Below are 22,067 nucleotides of genomic sequence, written 5' to 3' on the forward strand. Positions count from 1 at the left end.
TAAATGGAACTGTAAAAATCAGATCTTAGAACCCAAAATGCAGCATGGGGTAATCCAGCAAAAGGGCAGAGATCCTCCACAGTCTCAGAGAACATTCTCAGATTAGGCCACAATAACAGGATGTGAATATTAATGATCCTGTGTCATCAAGAGATGGTTCATTTATTATTATAAATGCTATTTTGTAAGGTGTAAAAGTACATAGTATATTATTTTAAGCATATATACTTATGAAGAGGAATGAAAATGTTAATATGTTAGGACATTTTATGACTCCTTGAAAATACTAAACATTGTTGTAAAGTGGATCACTGTGTCCACACAACAAAAAATTAGATGATTGTACCACTTGGTTTGTATTAAATGAGGTATTGTCTAAAATCTAGCAATATGAGAATTGAGCAAGTATTTTGGGTGAAGACCGGGAAAGGAGCATTCCAGACAGGGGAAAGCAAATGCAATGACCCACGAGAGGAGCAAGCCCAGGTCAGCTGTCCAGCTATCTTAAGGTGATCAACGGGAGAGTATTATGAGGAAGGCCATAGAATTAATCAGAGTTTACATCACATATGGATGTGGGTGTGGATTTTGTTCTAATTGCAAAAGGAAACTATTATGAAGTTCTAAGACAAGCAATAATAGGCTCTGGTGTATATTTTTTTGTTTTTTAAAATTCTATGGCAGCTGTATGAAGACTGGATTGCAAAAGGGTAAGAATAAAATTGGGAAATGAATTATTGGGTTTTTCCAAGGACAAGATAATGATGTCCAATGAAGATAGAAAGCTATGTTTTAAATAACAAAGCATTCGTTTAGTATCAATATTAACACAATTGCACAGTCTTCACATAGTATCACTGGTGATCAAAAGAATATCTTTCATTTCCCTTAAAATTTGTTTATTGCATTAAACATTTCTAAATGCTGAAGCTGCCATTCTGAAGACAACCTACAGAGGTACTTGATATACTTACTGTTCCATGCAGAAAGTGACCAAATTGGGCGCAGGGGGTATTTTCCAAAAGAGAATTGTCTACTTAATTTTTATCCTTCACTCCACTTACTCTTTCCAGAGTTTGATTTTAGAAATGTGTTTGATCTAAAACATAATACTGAGCTGATACAGTTTGGCTCAGTGGATAGAGCGTCAGCCTGCGGACTGAAGGGTCCCGGGTTCGATTCCGATCAAGGGCATGTACCTTGGTTGTGGGCACATCCCCAGTGGGGGGCGTGCAAGAGACAGCTGATTGATGACTCTCTCTCTCATCGATGTTTCTAACTCTCTATCTCTCTCCCTTCTTCTCTGTAAAAAATCAATAAAATATATTTTAAAAATATATAAATAAAACATAATACTGACACCAACAGCTTTATTATTTAGCAATTCTTGGGCCACTATGCTTTCAACCTGTGAACTATTTTCTAGCAGGGACCTGAGACCAGATTATTTAATAATGAAATATGAGCTTTGAAACCCCTTCAAATCCTTTACCTTCAGATGGGAGACCAACAATAATAATAAAATAAATTCTAGCTAAATATTGCATGACTTAAAGCATGGTCTCTTTCACTGTACAGAGTTTTAATCCCCATTTGAGTTTCCTGCCTTAGGCAATACCACCTTTCTAGAAGAGTGATTGTCTTGAGAAAGAGAAAATACTCAATTTTTTTTTTCATGAAAGATAAAGGATCTTTCTACTCATTTCTCTCTTTGCAGATTCCCTCAGGAAGAAATCTAGTGAAAGTTGAGCTGGAAAGAATGTGATCAGTACGCCAAAAGAATATGACTAGCTTGCCAACTTGATGTAGATGGATATGTTATGTTCCAGCTGTCATAAGTAATAATTTTCACTTCAAAAGTCCTCTGAATGCCTCCAAGCTCTTCAAGAAGGCTATGGAAGATTTCACAACTATCAAGTGTTCACCCACAAATGGGCACTAAGGATGGCCAAATAAGTGATAAGAATATTTACCCAAGTGTAATATGGTGGAGGCACAGGAGAACTAGAGTGTTTTCCCATGCTGCTTCTAACATAGGAGGAAGATCTGGGGGAATCAATAATCTAATGACTGCATGCAGCTAGTACATGAATAGTTTATAGCTATTAATTTAAATTAAGAACTATGTTCATATCTATGAAAATATATGCAAACAAAAAGTGGGTGAAATCATTGCAAATCCCATCTAATAGATGATCCCTATCCATACCAGAGGATTTTTATAACAACGAAATATTGTTCTTCATTATTCAAATATTTCTGAAGTGCCTCACAAAAAACATAAGGCCCCTGGCCACTAGTCCTAGTACTCATTCTCCTCATACAGACTTTTTTTCATCACAGTTGACTTTCAATTTTATTTTGAATTAGTTTCAGGTATACATCATAGTGGTTAGACAATCATATATTTTATAGTGTTTCCCCAACATATAGACTCTGAAAACAAAATTTTCACACTTCTCATAAATAGCTAATCATAACAGCTCTGGTCAACATCCATCTGGTTCAAATCCTAGCTCTACCTTTACCAGCTATATATCTTTGAGCAAGTTTACTCATCTGTAAAAGGGAGTAATAATAGTATCTGCCTTAAACGGTTGTTAAGAAGATTATATGAGTTTATATTAGTAATGCATATAAAGAGTCTCTGGCATGTAATAAGTCTAATAAATGTTAATTAATTTTATCTCTGCTTTCATCAGTCAACACCAAACGTGTATACCCTTATCCTTCCCCCAAATAAAAAATTGTGTTCTTTAATCCTTTGAGAAAGTAGTTGTCTGGGACCAAAGCCATTGGCATCACCTAAAGCAAGCATGTCAAATTCAAAGGTTAGCACAGTTCAAATACACAAGGCAAACAACTACTTTCCCACGGGCCACAAGTTTGACATGCTTGACCTAAAGTGTTTTTTGTTTTGTTTTTTTTAATGCAGAATCTTACCACTATGCTGTTCACCTGAAATTAATACAAAATAATATTGAATGTAAACTGTAATTGAAAAAATAAAATTTTAGAAAAGCAATGCAGAATCTCAATCCTCACCCCAGATTTACTGAATAACAATCTGCATTTGAGCAAGGCCATTGGGATACATATTATAGTTTGAGAAGCACTGATCTCCCCCAGACTTTCATACAAAAATCTCACACATTTTATTCATCTCACCAAATATAGTCTCATGTAAATAGAGTCAGAAGCCTCCACTACCTATTTAGAGGACACTCTTCAAATCCCGCCTATTCCAATCTCTCCACCTCCTTACCCACCAGGTTCCCAGATCCCCAAGCTCTCTTCTCATGAGTTTGTGGGTTGAGTTTCGTCTCAGACTCTGTCAGTCCTTAAAACCCATATTTTAGTTCACTTTCACTACCACTTCCTAAAGCTAAGTCCTCATTTTCTACAACCTCACTGATGCTTAATTATCTGCCTTGACCCTTTCCGCCCATGGCTCAGTAAATGCTCCAGAGCCAGATCTTCCAGAACTAAACATCTATCTTGCCTTTGCCAATCCTGCCCCCAGGCTGCGTGCCCTGTTCCAGTCTGGCCTATCCTATTCCTCTGCTGCTAACCTTCCTAGGCTCATCATGTCACAGGAAGCTATACCTCCAAGCTAACTCATCTATTTTCATTAGGCTCGAATTAAGCCACTGCCAGAATACATACCAATATTTTAGACAAAATGAAATTTCCTCCTACATCAACTTTGTCAATGGCAAAATTTTGTCCTACTATCTACTAAGTATGGGTCCAATGAAATATATGGGTTGAGATAATGGCATAGAATGTTTTGATTCTGGTTGCCTTTGTTAGGAGGAATAAAGGCCAAGGGAGGGTTGACTTAATCTCTCCACATAGCTGTATATGAGCCATGGAGAAGCCATAAACCGCACGCCACATTCATGCAGTACAGAGAAAGTGAATCTACAAATACAAACAAGGAGCAGGGACAAGTCCCAAACTGTAGAGCAAACCCTGCTTCCTTTGTCTTCTTATGTTCGTTTGCCTCCCTCTTCAGTTAACTGGTGAGCCCTGGATCTCTATAATAAATTTCCTTCAGTTGCTTTCTGTTCTAAAGTGCCATAAACAATTCATGTTACTTGTGACATACCTAAGGAGGGATGTGCATGTGAGTCTGGAGAGAGATAGAGATGGGAGCACAGGGGCTCTTTCATTTTAAAAATAAGTGAGGTCACAAAAGATGGCAGCATAGGTAAATGCCTCTACTCACTGCCTCCCACAACCACATCAAAATTACAAGTAAAATACAGAACAACCATCATCCAGAACAGCCAGAAAGAAGGATGAATGGAAGTTCTGCAACTAGAGAAGTAAAGAAGAAAGCACCCTGAGACTAATAGAAGACGCAGAAAGGTCTGGTCTGACACCCACATGTGCTGCTTTTTAATTGGGAGGGAGATCGTCTCTGCAGAGGTCACCTGGAGGGGTCAGGGGTCCCGGCCCCTCATCAGACCCCCAGCCCAAGGTCCCAGAGCTGGGAAAAGAAATCCCTATGGGCAGTAAGAACTACGGGTTTTCAAAACCAGTGCATATAGGGGCTCAGTAACACAGAGGCTGCTAGAGACCCAGCTGTTCCTCTTAAAAGGCTGGATCACAAACTGAAATTACAAGGTCCTACTTTCTCTGAGCTCCAGCACCAGGTGAGGCTCTGGGGAACACTGACACATAGCAGGAGGAACTAGATTGTCTGGCATCAGGGCAGGAACTAGGAGCTGTCTTTCTCCCAGACGGGATCATTGTTGCTATGCTGAGACCTCCCTGGTCTCAGAGCTAACTGACAGCCATTTCTGTTTGCTCCACAAACCTATAGATCATAAACATAGATCCATACCTAATTTCCATAAGCCTTTCTGAGAATCCTGTGTCAAGAAGTACGTAGCTTCATAAAAGCAGATGGTTTCACTATGTGAGTGGCCAGCACCTGAAAAAAACACAATATAGTTATAAAAATCCTAACATTGGGGCATCAACATTTCCCATAACACAAGACAGTATTATTTTACATGTAAATCACTTTGCTTCCATCTGCTTTTCATAAATGGCAATGACTAAGAAATGGGAAGAAGGGTAAAGCAGTGAGATGGGAAATTGTATGGACAATCTATCCCACTTACTCTCCAGAGGAATGTGCTTTTATTCCATTTTCTTTCCCATAATAAAGGAAACACCTCTCAATCCCTATGGCTCTGAGAAGCAATAAATTACAGTTGACTCTTGAACAACACAGGTTTAGACTTCATAGTTTCACTTATAAAAGAATTACTTTCAATAAATACAGGTCAGCCCTTCCCTTTCTATAGTTTCGTATCCATGAATTCAAGCAGTTGCAATGGAAAACAGTATTTTAGCATCCCCAACTACAGACTCTTAACTGCATATTCCCAATCTGGGATGGAAAATTTTTTTTAGATCTGAGATCCTCAGTTGCAAAAGGCCATCTGTAGAATCAAAATTATATGCAGATTTTGACCAAACTCCTGCTTTGTTCAAGGGTCAATTGTACAGAACTACCAAAAATTAGAAAATTTTGCTATCTTTATATTAATGTAAAAGTAGTGAATACCATATAAAACAATAAATTTTAATACTTCATTTCTGAGTTATACAAAGTCAAGAAATTGTCACTTGATATGAACTGAATGAAAGATTCCAGGTGTCTGGATAAACCTGGATGAAAGTTTTTCTATTTTACAAACTTGTTTTAATTTTTTTCCATATATAATTAGCATTATTTTCTTATTTAAGTCTGTGGAACCAATAAAAACATGTCTATTTTGATAAGAAAAGGCCTGAATGTATCCTTTAGAAAGCCAGTGATAAAATACAGAATAACGTAAGTTATGGCAGGTAAAATTTCTTATTAAACATTTAATGTGAATAGTTATGCATCAAGAAATTACAGAGGGTTTCTACCATATTGAATTATTAGAATTTAATGTTCTTTTTGCTATTGAGCAAAGAGAAATGCAGTACTAAAAATCTCTCCAATGTAAAAATAGACTTCATTAAGAAGATAAACAAAAGTTTATATAATAAAGAATTACAAGGTCTTTAATGCTTAAACGTCCTTTGAAAACACTTCAAAGTTAACCTAATGATTCTTAAGAATGGCCAAATGTATGGTTGATGTTTTGAGCATCAAGCTTTAGAGTTCACACCATCAGCAAGAGAAATATTATAAATATCAGAGAACCTCATTCCCAGATCTAATGGACATTAATCTACGATGCTGCCAAGAAAAACATTTCTCATTCACTGACCTAAATAAGTGTCTTTCCTACATGGGAGGAAATCATTTGCCAGATGTTGCTGCTTATTTTTCAAGTCTCCCTTTGACTTGTGCTTATTTTCTCTTGACCTCCCCAACTTCTCCTATACACACCCTGTGGGTAGAGCGCAGGAGAGAATGCAAGGCTCGGTAGGCCTTGCTAAAGAAGTACCTTGCTCTTCTAGTCAATACATCAGTCTCAACATGTGTTCTTGTTTACGAATCCAGACTAATTGCTGATGGAAGTTGAATGATTAGGCCTCCCCTATTCAGTGCTGTCTGGACATCTATCAGCAAAACAGACCATTTTGCAACTTGGCATCACGAATGACACTTCTGATTGCAACTTTCTCATTTATGATAACAAAAAAACCTATCAATGATAAATCAAGATAAATAAATTTTAAAAAGTAAAAATGAAAAGACAAGATTGTGCTATTTTCTAAAGGCATCCTATGTCTTTGGAACTCCCAACAGATCCTGCAGTGGGATGTCAGAGGTTACATCCCAAATGGGATTCTAGCAGGAATTTCACTACAGTCTTGCTTTCTCCCTCCAGACAGAGAAATAAACAGGCTGATTCAGGATTAATGTCTGTCTGGAGTATTTGATTTCTATCTTACGCATATACTGCTAAATTGATGCCAAAATGGTACTGGTGTTTATATAGTTCACTGTGTCCTCATGGGTCTTGTACCTCCCACACCTGCTTGCCTACCTGCCAAAGCCAATTACTTTTGTGATGGGGGCTGCCTCTACAGCTATGTCTCAGCTTTAACTTTTTCACTCCTTTTTTATCCCATTGCCTTGTGCCACTTGCTATCTTCTGGATCCATTCCAAAAGTGAGAGCTAAGAAAACTGGAGTGACAGATAAGGGGGTCAGAAAAAATAGATAAAGCAGGATTAAAGTCCAGTCAGCTAAGAACATTCTGTAACTGCTCAGTGAGCCTGAGTTCTTCAAATGTTATTCAAAGAACTCAAAAGGCTTAGATTTAAATCATCTCTAAGAATGTTTATATGTGCATACACAACCCCTTATATTATTTCTGAAGCATATCCTAAAACTGAGAACATCCAGGCTCAATAGTTACTGAATGAATGAGTGAATGAATGAATGGTTATATAGTAATTCTTTGTGTGAAAGACTGAGGAAAGATAACTGGATGAAGATAATCAATTATTAGGCTAGTTGCCCTCTCTCAAATTTTTGACAAACTTTCTCACTTGGAATTAAGCAAAAAATATCTCCAGGTGATTACAAATCTCCAGAATCTTTTGGATTCTATTCACATAGTAGAGCAAGGTCTGAAAAATATCTAATGCGTAATTTACATATTTTAATCTTATATTTTATACTCAATGTGTTTTAAAAATACATTTTTTACAATTCAATAATAAATTTGACTTAATTGTGGTTTAGCATAGTGTTCTCAAACTATTGTAGTGGAAAACCCATTTAGTTTTTTTGTGGGTTTTTAAAATTTTCAATCCAAAAAATGCAAATATTTTTGTAAAATGAAATAAAGATAAATTATCAGAAAAAAAATATTTAAAACAACCATATTCATTATTTACAACCAAGATATGGAAACAACCTATGTTTCCATTGATGAATAAATGGATTAAAAATGTGGTAGATGGACGAAACCGGTTTGGTTCAGTGGTAGAGTGTCGGTCTGCAGACTGAAAGGTCCCAGGTTCGATTCCGGTCAGGGGCATGTACGTTGGCTGCGGGCACATTCCCGGTAGGGAGTGTGCAAGAGGCAGCTGGTCGATGTTTCTCTTTCATTGATGTTTCTAGCTCTCTCTCTCTTTCCCTTCCTTTCTGTAAAAAATCAATAAAATATATATTTTTTAAAATGTGGTAGATGATAGATAGATAGATTGATAGATGTTAGCCATGACAAAAAAGGAAATTCTGCCATTTGCAACAACGTAGACTAATCTAGAAGACTTGTTAAGTGAAAGAAGGCAGGCATAGGAAAGACAAATACTGAATGATCTCATTTACATAGAGAATCTTAAGAGATTAATAAAGTCCAAAGCATAGAAATAGAGGAGAATGATGGTTGCCAGGAAGTAGGGAAATGGGGACATGCTGGTCAAATTGTAGAACTCTTTAGTTATAAGTAAGTTCTGGGAAATCTAATGTACAGCATGGTAACTTTAGTTAATAATAATAGTATTATACACTTGAAATTTGGTAAGAGGGTAGATCTTAAGCATTCTCATGGCATATACACAAAAAAATTACATGAAGTAATGGATGTGTTAATTAATCCAATTATAGTAATTTTTCACCATGTATATGTATGTCAAATCATCATGTTATACACTTTATATAGATATATACAATTTTATATATCAATTATACTTCAATAAAGCTGGAGGGGGGATAAGAAGATAAAAACAAAATAAAATACAAATGTAGAAAATATTTGTCTTTTTTTATCCTCACCCAAAGATATATTTTTATTGATTTGGGAGAGAGAGAAAGAGAGAGAGAGAAAAACATCAATGTGAGAGAGAAACATCAGTCAGTTGCCTCCCATAAATGAGGCTACTGGGGATCTAACTGCATCATTTTGGTGTATAGGACAATGCTCCAACCAACTGAGCATTGATACTAACCAGAGATTAGATACTAACCAGGGCTAATGGTCATTGTTTTTATCATTATACTAGAGGCCTGATGCATGAAATTCGTGCGGGGGGCGGAGGGGTGGGGGTGGATCTCAGCCTGGCCTGTGCCTTCTTACAATTGGGACCCCTCACTCCTAACCTTCGGCCTGCTCACTCCTAATCACCCTCCTGCTCACTCCTTACCTCCCACCTGCTCATTCTTTTCTACTTGGCTCACTGCTCCTTAGCATTGCCACGGAGGTGGGAGAGAATCCTGCCCCCACTGCTGTGCTCCCCAGCCATGAGCCCAGCTTCTGGCTGAGTGTTGCTCCCACTGTGAGAGTGCACTGACGACTAGAGGGCAGCTCCTGTACTGAGCATCTACCCCCTGGTGGTCAGTGCCCATCATAGCGACCAGTCATTCTGATCATTCTGCCATAATGGCCATTGGGTTTATATATATATAAATATATATATATATATATATATATATATATATATATATATATATATATATGGATTCAACAGACCTAAAATTACATTGTCAAGTTTCTTTCAGTTACACAAAAAGTTTTAAAACACTCTCAATTTTTGCATATAGCTGGGCACAATTGTTTGCAATTAGTCTGGTTAGTATCAATCTGTGGATCCCACTAAGAGTAGAACTAGTTTAGGTCCAATCTTCTTTCTTTTGTCCTGAATTGGCCAGATTTAGGGCAAAAACTCAAAGTATGCTGACATTTCATATCACCTCATTTCCATAATGCTTAACACTAGGATCTTTGCAGAAGGGAAAGATCACCTGTATTGTTGAAATTAGTTTCCCATATTTTTTAAGCATTTTTAATCTTTGTATTACCTGATTTTTTAAATACTAAAGAATAAAATATTTGTCCAAAGTCAGAAAATAAAGGTCACTAAGAAAATGTCTTTTTTTCAGGAGGAATGATTATTCTCACTCTGGTCCTCAATGAAATGCTACCAAGATATATTTTCTTAACATTAAGGGATAATGAAGATATATGTCTAGTCATCACTGAGCTTATACAAAAGACTACATTACTCCCAATTTGTTGTCCTTTGAAAGGATGGCAGGGGGAACCATGTTTTATGTGTTCTTTTAATTCTCTCTCTCTCTCTCTCTCTCTCTCTCTCTCTCTCTCTCTCTCTCTCACACACACACACACACACGGCATATATTATAGTGATTTACCATTTAACTGTGGGGCCTTGTAAGCAATCTATATTCAGGTTTCACAATAGGTTCTCCATAATATTTTTTAATGAGAAAATGCATTCAAAACTGGTGTTGAAGAGTGGGATAGTAGAAGGTGAATAAACAGCACAATATTTTTCCATTTGTGACAGTTATAGAGTTGGGGTAAATTATATATGGCAAAACAGCCATCGATTACTAACTCATATCACAGCCTAAAGTACATTATCAAGAACAGAAACTATGGAATGCACTATGAAAACTACTCATGAAAGAGCACAGACTTTTCACTGCTAATGTTCTCCTTTCTGATGGCCAAAAAATTACCTAAACTGGCAAATTGAATACCTAAGTTAAAAATACTAATCTTTTGTGTTAAGTATATGCTCACACATGAACTTTTTAGAAAAATGAATCAAATAATAAATATTTCTAATAAAATCATTATTTGAATCCAACTACCCTTTATAATTTTTTTCCAGCAAAATGAGCTGAATCTTAAAAAAAAACAACAAACAAACAAACAAACAAAAAAACAAAAAACCTACCACAGGAGAAATTTCTGAAGTTATTATTGCTCCATTCCTCCTGAGAAAGATGCAGATCATGGGAACTCCCACAAGTAATCAAGTACAAATCCAGAAGAGCTTTGTTAAAGTGCAAAAGTTTCAGTGAATTTTTATTCTGTAAATGGAATGGGGTCCCTGTAGCAGAGGGGCCATAAATCATAGGTGACAGGGGGGAAGGGCAGGAATTTGAGACCAGAGGCCACAGCAAAACCATGCTGCACTGCCAAATTTTAGTTGCAATTTAATTTTCCTTCATCTTTAAAATACAAATAACAGTCCATACTCCCAAAGGGATGTTATAAGAAATATTATGCTACAACATAAATGGAAAGCATTTTTGTAAGTTTGTGAGATTTCAAATATTTTTTATTTTAAAAAATACTTTATTTTTGTTTTCAAAACTTCCGTGAGCATTGTATAAGATGGTAACATAGAAGTATACCACTTTACAGCCACTGATAGAGTCTTGACATCATTTACACAAATCCCAGGCTGAAGAGTCCACCAAGAAACTGGTAAACACAGAGCAATGTGAGGCATGTCACATTTCCCTCAATAAATACCCTTCTTATTCTCCATCTTAAGAGACAAAATGATTGTTCCAATTAGTCAAAATAATTGTTCTGTGATGTGGCATTTTTTTTTGAAGCCGTAATAAACAGAGCAGCCCCCAAAGGAGTGTTGCAACACAAACAAAAATCAAAGCATGAACGCAAGCCCATCCCTCCTTATCTCCCAGGAGGAGAAGCACAAAGGCTAGATGGCGAATTATTCCCCGCAAGGTCTTTTTATGAGCTCTGGGTGGATATTTGAGTTTTGGAAAAGCCCTTTCCCAAGTTCACTTCCCATTCTCTGATGCAGAAGGCGTGTGGTCATGCACTTTGTTCAAGTGATTCATATTGGAAAGAGGGTCTTGCCTCGCACTGAAGACTTCTTAATTGCTTTTGTGGTTCAGTTGCCAATGCATGTTAGTTTTGGCAGAGCAGACATAAAGAAAACTGTTCTCATATTCTTTGGCTCTTACACTTTACATGTCAGATGAAACAGCAATGCAAACTCAAGCTGTTCCAGACCAAAGAAAACTTTAAACTTAATTTAGCTCTTAGGAGAAAAAGTGACATGGCGGGAAGGGTACCCTAAGGACAGCTTGGAGTTGTGCATTCTAGACTCAGTGCTGTCACTCACAATGGCAAATCACTCTGCCCTCTGAGTCTTGATTTCTACATCTCTGAATTGAATAATTTTTCTAGATTAAGTTTCAACGATCACCAGTAAAACAGAGCACCAACCAGGAGCCTTCTAACCACTAGGCAATTCTGTGGAATAAATGCAAAAGGGAAAGGTCTTGCATTCTGTCTCAAGAAGGACATGACAGTTAAGGAAAATGGGCCTCCTGGCAAGTAAGTTATAAAAAAAAAAAACAACAAAAAACAAACAAACAAGCAAACAAAAAAAAACAGTTTTTTTCCCAGAAGTCCCACTCACTCTACAGCCAGGCAAATATGCTCATCAAGGAAAATCTAATTCTCTATGACAGCAGAAAATGACTTCTAAAGTACATGGCAAGTGGCAGATGATGATTCTGCTGTAGAAAGTGCTGAGATGCAGTAAGGTGAATGAACCCTCCCCTGCAGCAGAGGAGCTGTAAGGAAAAGGAGATGTACAGTAGTTGGTTTCTGAACCCAGTCTATCAACAAAGACATTTCTGTAATTGCTCACCGGGGTCTGCATTATTCATTGATATTATTTAGAGAGGATGCATAAGCACATCTCTTTTTAAAAGTAATCTTTCCTTTAGGTGTCACTTTGTTTGCAGGGCTATCTGAGCTGAGTTCTATGTTTAAACTTTTCAAAACTACCCTAAACATACATGAAAGACATCAAACAACTTTACTAGAAATTTATTTCTAATATTACTTTAAAATGTATCAATAATAATGGAAAAAGATATCTCTGTTAAATGAGTTAGAGAACTACCATGGCTAAATTAACATACTACATGAAGTTTTAAGACAAAAGCCAGTGATTTTGCAGAGTTTTAGAATTAAAGATAACTTTGACCAATTTTTTTAAACACAGAAAAATAAACTATATAAATCCAAGATATAAAATGACTGAGTCCCTAAGTCCTAAAAAAATACAAATTGCAATCAGAGAAGTTAAAAATATATTTCAAAGAAAACTATAATGATGATAAAGTTCACTAGACACTGGACTGATTGGTCAGAGAGTTTCTTAATTCCCCTTTTTCAAAGTGTTTAAAAATATGGCAGAGTTTTGTCTCTAAAAATTTCAGGAGTTCCATGAAAGAGAAATATTGCCTACAGTCTAGACGGTCTCTTAAGAGCCCTTCCTGTATACTAATCCTGAATTGTATTCATTACTCATCTCCTCAGAGGTAATCCAAAGAGATTAAGAAATAAAATGTTCTTTTCTTCCCTCTTCATTTTGGCTTTGGAAACTATTTTTAAATGAATACTTCCTGCTCCCTCCCCCAAATTTTGGAACCTTTGTGAGCAGTTATTAAATAGCTATTATTCTCTCTCATGTTCATTCAGCATCACTTCCAAGATAGAGCAGCACCCACTAAAAGCATCATAGTGAAGAACACTAATAAAAGAAAAAAGTGAATTATAGCAACTTGTAAACATAGGCTTCTAATTCCAGAAATCTGAAAAGAAAAAAAAAAAGATTTTTGCTTTAGACCAGGATTATGAGAGCTCTAAATTCTATTAGTACTTTAGAGTCTCATCCTGTTATACCATATACAATTCAACTCTTATAACTTCTTGTTCATTTTTCCTTGGGCTGTACTATACTTTAAACAATCACTAGATTTGCCACTTTTTAAACTGTATGCTCATTTTGTTGTGCAATTCCAGTTTGTTGGAGTCAAGCGTGGCAATGATTTATGGTTTACTCTGGTAAATTCCCACTGCTTTTTGTAAAGAGCAACTCAAAGAATTTTAGCAAAAGAGTAATGTGCTGTATACACTTTAAGCATACACTTCATACATAGAGTTCAGAATGTTGGGAGAAAACATCAAAGGAAAAACTGTTCCAACCATTATTCATAAAGAAATATGCAAATGTGGCTAATTAAAGATTTATATAACCTAGCATTTTTTAAGGAATTTGTTTTTTAGTTTAAAAATATATTAAATTGAATAACACTCAAAGAAAGCAAAACCCACAAGACTCTTTTTGTACTTAAGTCATAAAAACCATTGGTTTCACCAAATAGCAATAATAATGCCATTAACATAGTTCACATCTCTCAACTGTTGATTTACTTGATTTCATATATTATAATATACATTTTAAATAAAAACCATTTTAAAGTTCAAAAATTCCTAGTTTGATAGTCAATTGTGCAAGGATCCAAACTCGACCTTAATTGTGGTGTTTGGATAAAAACAAATGAATATATATTACAGTATTTCCCAATTATTCAAAGGAATGCTTAATCTAAGATTTGAACCACAATACCTATAGTCATATACAACCTTCTTAGTTAATATAATCTGCTAACAAGCAAATGTTTACAATGTTGTAAATATTGTGATTATTTTTATTTTTGTTGGTTATACAGGCTTTTAAAAATAAAAGGGAGTCCACTTCATGCACCACAGAAAGTTATCCCAACCAGTGACTGCAGAAATCTTTAAGAAACTATGTGTTGAGTACATCACCAAGTGAATTTAACATCTCCGTGAATGGTCCTCAAACTTCAGTACTGCCGTGTCAGACTTGCTCCAGTTAACATCTAACTTTAGTTTCACAGGTGATACAGGTGCTCACCCAAGCTTTAGAATCAGTGATCTAGATTTCACATTCAATTGCTTCTATTTTGTCCCAGGAATTAATTTTTAATGTATCTTGCCTGATCAAATATGGACAAAAATGTGGTTTGTTCTAAATTTCTAAGATTGTCTACAACCTTTAGCTTCTCTATATATGATTATCCTCTAGTCTTCAGCAACAGCTCAGTGTCTGGTGGAGTCTCCCCTATCCCAGAGAGAGGAAAGAGGGGTCGGCTCCCCCATAGGGAACTGCTGTGGCTGAGACATGAATTCAATTAGCTTAGTGCATTGCTATCTCAATTTCCTTAGAGAAAAAGAACATTTCTAGCCTTCGAATAAACTGCTGTGACAGCTGGGTCTGGATGAAATACATGACACTGCTTCCCCTTTGGAAGATCCTAGGGCTTCAGAAAACACCGTGGGAAATCTGTTGGCAATTTCCTGTAGCAGGCCCAACACTAATTCCCAGTGATGTCAGCCATTTCCTTTCCAGGAGGTTTTGCAAAGCCCTTTACCATGGCAAAATCTGTTCTTGAAAAAAACATGCTACGATATATTTTGTTCTTGCTGTATCTCATATGTCCAGAGAAGTGCCTGAAACATAGTAGGCATTCAATAAATATCTGTGGGATAAATGGGTGTGTGTTTTTCTTGTGGGTTTTTTTTTTTTTTTTTTTTTTTGCCACATAAAGAATGTGATCTTGATCACTATGAAGGACATAATAAACTTAGTACACAGCCCTTTATAAAATGTCAAGGGAATTATTGTTGCATATTATTTATCTACCACAGAGTTGACTTCTATTTTGTAAACATATTCATCAATGATATGTATTTCAAATATATCATTGTTCAGAGGTTTCTTACCTGTGCCATCATACAATTCTGATACAATTACAGATTTTCAGTATTAGTTTATAAATTTAAACTATCTTATGTTACCAAATACAAGATCTAGACTTTACCCTAATATATTCCTAAGAATGATCTCATTCATAAAATACTCTCTTTTTTAAAATATATAAGCAGCATCCTGATGTAACCCTCAGTCATTTAAATTATGTTCAAAATGGCTAAAAGATTTCCTAGGACGGGTACCTCCTGTTTCTGACCGACTCATCAATACAGTGTTCCTTCAACATATATTGAATGGAAAAAGCTTTTCCATTCAAGTAGAGCTTAGATTACATGAACTGAAACTATGTTTTACTTAAACAGGCAGGAGTAGAGTCTATCCAATATATGAGCTCTAAAAGTTGTCTATCAATCAAATTTTGTAAATTGACATAATCTAAACTAGAAGCCTGGTGCACGATATTTGTACTGGGGGAGAGGGGAGGGTGTCTCTTCAGCCCAGCCTGCACCCTTAGCAGTCCATGAGCCCTCAGGGGACCTCCAATTGATGGGGAGAGGCCTAAAACACAGTTGGATATCCTTAGAGCTGTCCTGGAGGTAGGAGAGGCTTGTCAGCTGAGCAGTGCTCCCCCTGTGGGAATGCACTGACCACCAGGGGGCAGCTCCTGCGTTGATCATCTGCCCCCTGATTGTCAGTGCTCATCATAACAACCGGTCATTCTACTGTTCGGTCAATATTACTTTGCATATTACCCTTTTATTATATAGGATAGGATTACTAGGGGAGCTTGTTAGTTGAGATGAGCCTCTAATATTTCTTTTATAAAGTAGTGAAAAAGCAATTGTCAAAATAAATCCTTTTACTACCAATAAATTTGTTATTTGTGTTGTTAAAATGATATGTTCCTTGCCTGAGCAGCTTGAAGAGGAAGATCCTTTTGGATATGATTCACGGTTTAAAGAGACAGATTAAAGGATTTAAACACACACACACACACACACACACACACACACACAAAATTGTCAGCCAATTAGATTTTGCCAAGGTAAATTCTTTCTTTCATTCATTGAAATGTTTTCTAAGCCAAACATTGATCAATAGAGAACAAGATAATCATAGTCCCTACCCTCATAATTTACACTCGAAGAAAATGAGAACATTAAGAAAATACTTAATTTGGGCAATGAGTGCAGATGATGTTTTATTGAGTTGTATACTTGAAACTACAATAGTATGGTTTTATGAACTAATGTCAACCCAATAAATTCAATTTTTAAAAAAGAAAATACTTTTAAGTAAAATAGGTGTTAAAAAATATTGAAGCATGCAACAGACTGATGTATTTCAGAGGGAGGGGTTAGGAAGAGATTAACTAAAAAACTTATATGCATATAGAGATAACCAATGGACAGACAATAGTGTGGTAAAGGCCTGGGGAGGGGGCGAGAGTGGTGTGGAGAGGGTCAGTGGGGGGAGGCGGGGTGGGGACATCTGTAATACTTTCAACAATAAAGATAAATTTTAAAAAATAAAATAGCATATAAAGTAAATAATAATAATAATAATAATAATAATAATAGTGGCAAACAATTATGCTTTGCTTTTTTTAAATTAAGTAAATGTATAGCCAGGATATATATTTTTAAATCTGTGTATGGAAATAAAACTGCAACTTATGAAGCTGCTAAGTCGAGAGAGAGAGAAAAGAGTGAGGGGGGAGGGAAGGAAAGGAAGAAAGAAATAAAACAGACATTCAGGTTGATATAGGGATAAAGTAACATCTTCAAGGCCTTCTTGGGAATATTGCATTTAAGCTGGGATCTAAACAGTAACAATTGGTATGAATAAACAATATTCTCCTGGTTCAGAGGCAACAAAGAGGCTGCCATGTAAAAGGAATTAGAGCCTAGTAAGGTCAAGGTAGAGAAGAATGGGCCACCAAGTTGGGAGAAGATGCTAAAGGTGTAGGCAGGACTCTTTTTGGAGGCCCATGCCCCCACATGAGATGTTTGAGACTTTGTCCTCAGAATTAGTAGAAAACTATTGAAGAGATTAAAGCAAGTATCAGTAATAGTTTCATGAACACACATCAAGGAAACAGTACTCAGCCAACACCTTATTAGAGCCATGTGTCTCAGCCTGAGGTTACTTCCAAGGAGCAGAGCCAGAGACATGCAGGGCTGGCAGGTCAGTGGTTTGTTTTAGGTAGTGAGTCCAAGGAAGAGGAATGGGGAACGGGGAGGAGTGAGACTAAGGGGAGAGAGCCATGCCACCATTTAGCAGATCTCCATGTGAGCATCAAGCTTCCACCCCAGAAGGACAGCTCCTTAGAATCATTCGGCCAAATGATAGAGGATTTATGGACCATCTCCCATTCCTGATGGGTCCAAGTCTACACAAGCATCCAAAAGGTCGAAAGGGTCCATGTGTGGGTGCCATGAGGCAGTTGCAGGGTGGAGCGAATGGCACCTATGCAGCTGAGGCAGTTGTCACCGGTATACGGCTCTGCAGTGGGTTTCTACAGTGAGGCTGAAATTATAAAGTAGGGTAAGAGCTATGCGGCAAGACACAAGAAGTATCAGGTAGATCACCCCATTAGCCATTCACTCAGGAGCCTGGTATAAAACTGGAGTTATTCATCAACTAAACATGGAGCGCAGGTAAAGCATTTGGAGTTCAGGTATTGGAGAGAATTGTCTTCTAGTATCAAGTAGCACCCATAACTAATGATATTATCTTTTGGAATTACACTTACTACCTGATGGACTCTGTGGAAAGCCCTTCTGTTGTCACATTTAATCCTGCCAACAATCCTACGAGGGAGTGCTATCATCATAATGGTATCAGTTACCTATTGCTACAGAGCTAAGTATCCCAAACTCAGGGCCTCGAAACAACAGTAAACATTTGTTATCTCCCTCAGTTCCTAGAGGTCAGGAATTTGTAAACAGCATGACTGGGTGTTTCTAGCTCAGGATCTCTCATGAGGCTGCAGTCAAGACACCAGCCAGGGTTGAAGACATCTGAAGATTTCCCTGAGGCTGGGAAATGGGCTTGCAGATAACCCGGTCAGAGAAAGATAAATATCACATGATCTCACTCATGTGTGGAATATAATGAACAACATAAACTGATGAACAAAAATAGAGCCAGAGTCATAGAAGCATGGAACAGACTGTTCCATGAGGGGAGGCGGGAGGGTGAGAGGTTAAGAGATCAACCAAAGGTCTTGTATGCATGCATATGAGCAAAACCAATGGACACAGATAGTAGGGGAGGGGTGAGAGGTGGTGCTTTGGGGAGGAGGAGGTGGAGGAGAGATCAATGGGAGAAAAAAGGGGACTCATGTAATACTTTAAACAATAAAGAATTTTTTAAAAATGGGCTTGCAGGATGGCTCACTCATATGGTTCCTGCCATATGGGCTATTCTCGGGCAGCTTGACTATCCATACAACATGGCCCCTAGCTTCCATTAGACTGGGAATCCAAGAGAGAGGGCAAGGCAGAAGTCATGATGCCTTTCTTTACCTAGACTCAGAAGCCATAAACCATCATCTCCACAATATCATTTTGGTTACAAAAGTCAAGCCTAATCAACCGAGGAGGAGACCCAGGAATAAATGCCAGGAGGCAGGGATCACTGGGGCCCTCTGGGAAGCTAGGTTCCATAATCACTGTTTTACAACTAGGGCCAGAGAGGTAAAGAGACTTTCCTAAAGTCAGATAGGAAGTTGTGGACCTAATATTTGAGCCTGGTTCTCTCTGAATCTAGATCCCATATTTTTTATCATGATACTATACTATCTCTTTAAATAACCTGATAGTTAAAGCCAACGATATTTATTCACATAGGGAAACGTTTAATCCAAAATCATTTCAAGAAGAAGAAAAAAACCTGAGGCCTACCAATAGACATAATTTGGCACAAATTTCTGACTCCAGCTTCCTTCATCTACAGTCAGATATAAACACAGGTGTTCTTGTGCCAAAATTAATCAAATATTATGTAGCATGGTGTAAAGAAGAAGGACACAGTCTGAGAAAGCTTAATTTAGTAAAATAAACTGACTTCAAAGCAGCCCAGATGGTTTCAATACTACCTTTAAAAAAAAAAGGAAGATTAAGGGCATGATAATGAGACATGAATAACCATTCTGTCTTCTTAAGGGATGGGAGGGAGGCAGGGACTGTTTTCTTCTACTTTGTATTTATAAGACGTGAAAATCAAAGGCCTGGTGATTAAATGTTGCTATAAATCATCCAGGATGCCCAATTCGAGTACTTTGGCAGGAGGCTGAAGTTGCAGTTCTCAGCAGTGCAGTACTGTGCAATTAAAGCTAAGAGTGGAAACTGAGGAGCAAAGAGTAGGTTACTGAAGGGTTTCCTTCCCTTGGGCTATTTAATGAACTATCGGCATTGGACAGAAAGATAAAAGAATGACCAACATTTACCATTCTTTAGTCCAGTCAGTATCAAACACGTTGTTATTTAAATCACATACTGAGAATCCAGGGACAATATTCTAGGTGCAGAGTGAAACTGTATTCTCATGACCTGCTTATTCACCACACCAAGCTTTACTTGTCCCGGGGCATCTCCAGGCCATCCTGCCAAAGGAGGAAGCCACTGACAGGGGTAATCCATCTGCATTCTCATGAGTGTGTCTTCTAACTCTCCATCCTCTCTGCAGTTCTGTCCTCCTCCTCTTCCACTCCCTCAGAACAATACCCTGTTTTTTAATGTAAATAACAATCTGAGAGCTTCAAGGACTGGTTCTTTAAACTCCAGCCATCCTGAAAGCTTTTGCTCTCTGTATTTCATTCTCTTTTATATGTTAACAAAAAGCAGGCAGATCATGGGCTGACATCCACATACTAAATTAAAGCCATTCCACATTCAAAGGTTTCCAGCAGTTTTTCATATCTGCAGACCAGGCCTATAAACGCAATCATTTTCATTCATTTCAACTGTTGTTGCAAAGCATTAAGAATGGAATAAATTAGCCAGCTCATCTTTCCCTCTATTTCATAAAGAACAGAGTACTATTTCTGTAGAGAGAGCAGTTCATGGAATAGACACCATTTCTTACAAAAAATGGTCTCACAAATAGGTAGGAGATAGACAACAGTGTTGAGTAAGATTTCAAAGGAGATGGTAGGACCAAGGCAAGGGTTTCACCACAATAAAACACCTGAACTTTCCAGCTCTTTGGTCTTTTGAAGCTTTGAAACATCACTGCAACAGGCTCCTGGAAGATTGCCAGTACTTTTCTTCTAAGAAAATGGAATCTCTAAAATGTGACTATTAGCATACATGAATCTCTTTATTGTTTTTCCATTCCTCCTCCTGCTCGCCACACCATTTCAGACAACACCCTGGCTAACTTTCAGTTGTATGTTGTTAAAAAGGATGCATGTACACTTAGGTGAAAGAATGAAATAGTTCAACAGAAAAACTTAAAAACAGTTATAAGATCATCACAAAAAACTAGAGTTTTTAACTTGAGCTGTTTGAGTCAGGGAGCATTGCACAGTGGGATACAAGAAGGGAAAAGAAGGAGGAGAAGGAGGAGGAGGAGGAGGGGGACAGTGCTTCTGAAGAGTGTAGAGAAAGCGCTGCAAGCACTTCTCCAACCTGAAAATCAACTTTGGTGCCCACCTAAAGCCAGGAGTACCTATAAAGCCCTTTCCACAATACCAGGAGTAGATATATAGTGACTCAGGGAAGCTTAGGCTTAGTGCCCCTCACTTGCATGGGTCTCTTCTAAGGACAACTCTGTTCTGAATTTTAATTTGTAATTCTGAGTCCTTTTCCTTAAGGAGGCCCTCCCAAATATTAAGGCCCTTGATATTTGGATTCATTCATGAACCCACATTTGCAAAAGTATCCCTTCATCATTTCTACAAATATAATCAAAACAAAGAGACACAAACAACAAAATATATAATAATAAAGCATTGAGAAACACTTGGTGCTGCTTACCCACGAACAAGGTTTGAAATCCTTCAAAGGTTTCCCATGGTATTTTGAAATTCAAACTCTTCATATGGTTTGCAAAGCCCTCCATAATCTGGCTCCTTCATATTCAGTTCTATAATATTCCCCGACCCCCACTCCCGATCTTTTGCATGATCTCCAATCTCTCTAGCTTCCTTATAGCTCCTGTGTGTTGCCAACCTCTTTCCTATCCAAAGTCCTTTTCCCATTGTTTCTTCTATTGAACCTCTCTTCCTCCCTCTACATGCACTACATAACAAGTTGTGGTCAACAACAGACCTCACATACTTCAGTGGTTCCATAAGGTTATAATGGAGCTGCCTAGTGACATCATAGCCATCTTAACACCATTACATGGAAACATCTGAACATAATTTTTCACATGTTTGTGGTGATGCTGGTGTAAACAAACCCACTGCACTGTGGTCATATAAAAGTATACCATTGACAATCATGTACATGCCATAATACTTAATAATGATAATAAATAACTACATTACTGCTTTATGTATTTACTATGATATACTTTTGGTTATTGTTTTAGAGTGTACTCTTTCTACTTATAAAAAAATTTAAAAGTTTGCAAAAGCAAGTAGGCCATGCCATGTTACACCAGCAGCAGCCTCATAATCTGATGTTTACTGCGTCTCTTGGTTGCATAATTTTCTCTTGTGCTTGATTTAATTTTGTGTTATTTTATACAGTAACATGC

At 37.3% G+C, this 22,067-nt stretch overlaps 1 protein-coding gene across 1 annotated transcript in view; it reads right to left on the reverse strand.

Annotated features, from left to right (window-relative positions):
- TTC29 (tetratricopeptide repeat domain 29) overlaps positions 1-22,067 on the reverse strand; it is a 540,856-nt gene that overhangs the window by 377,480 nt on the left and 141,309 nt on the right. Inside the window, exon 3 of the mRNA XM_084883709.1 lies at positions 4,853-4,942. The gene's annotated coding sequence lies outside the window, so the exon portion shown is untranslated. The remainder of the gene's footprint in view (positions 1-4,852; positions 4,943-22,067) is intronic.

Source organism: Pipistrellus hanaki (genome assembly GCF_964339955.1).
Source record: "Pipistrellus hanaki genome assembly, chromosome: 5".
In the NCBI taxonomy this organism is placed as follows: Eukaryota; Metazoa; Chordata; class Mammalia; order Chiroptera; family Vespertilionidae; genus Pipistrellus; species Pipistrellus hanaki.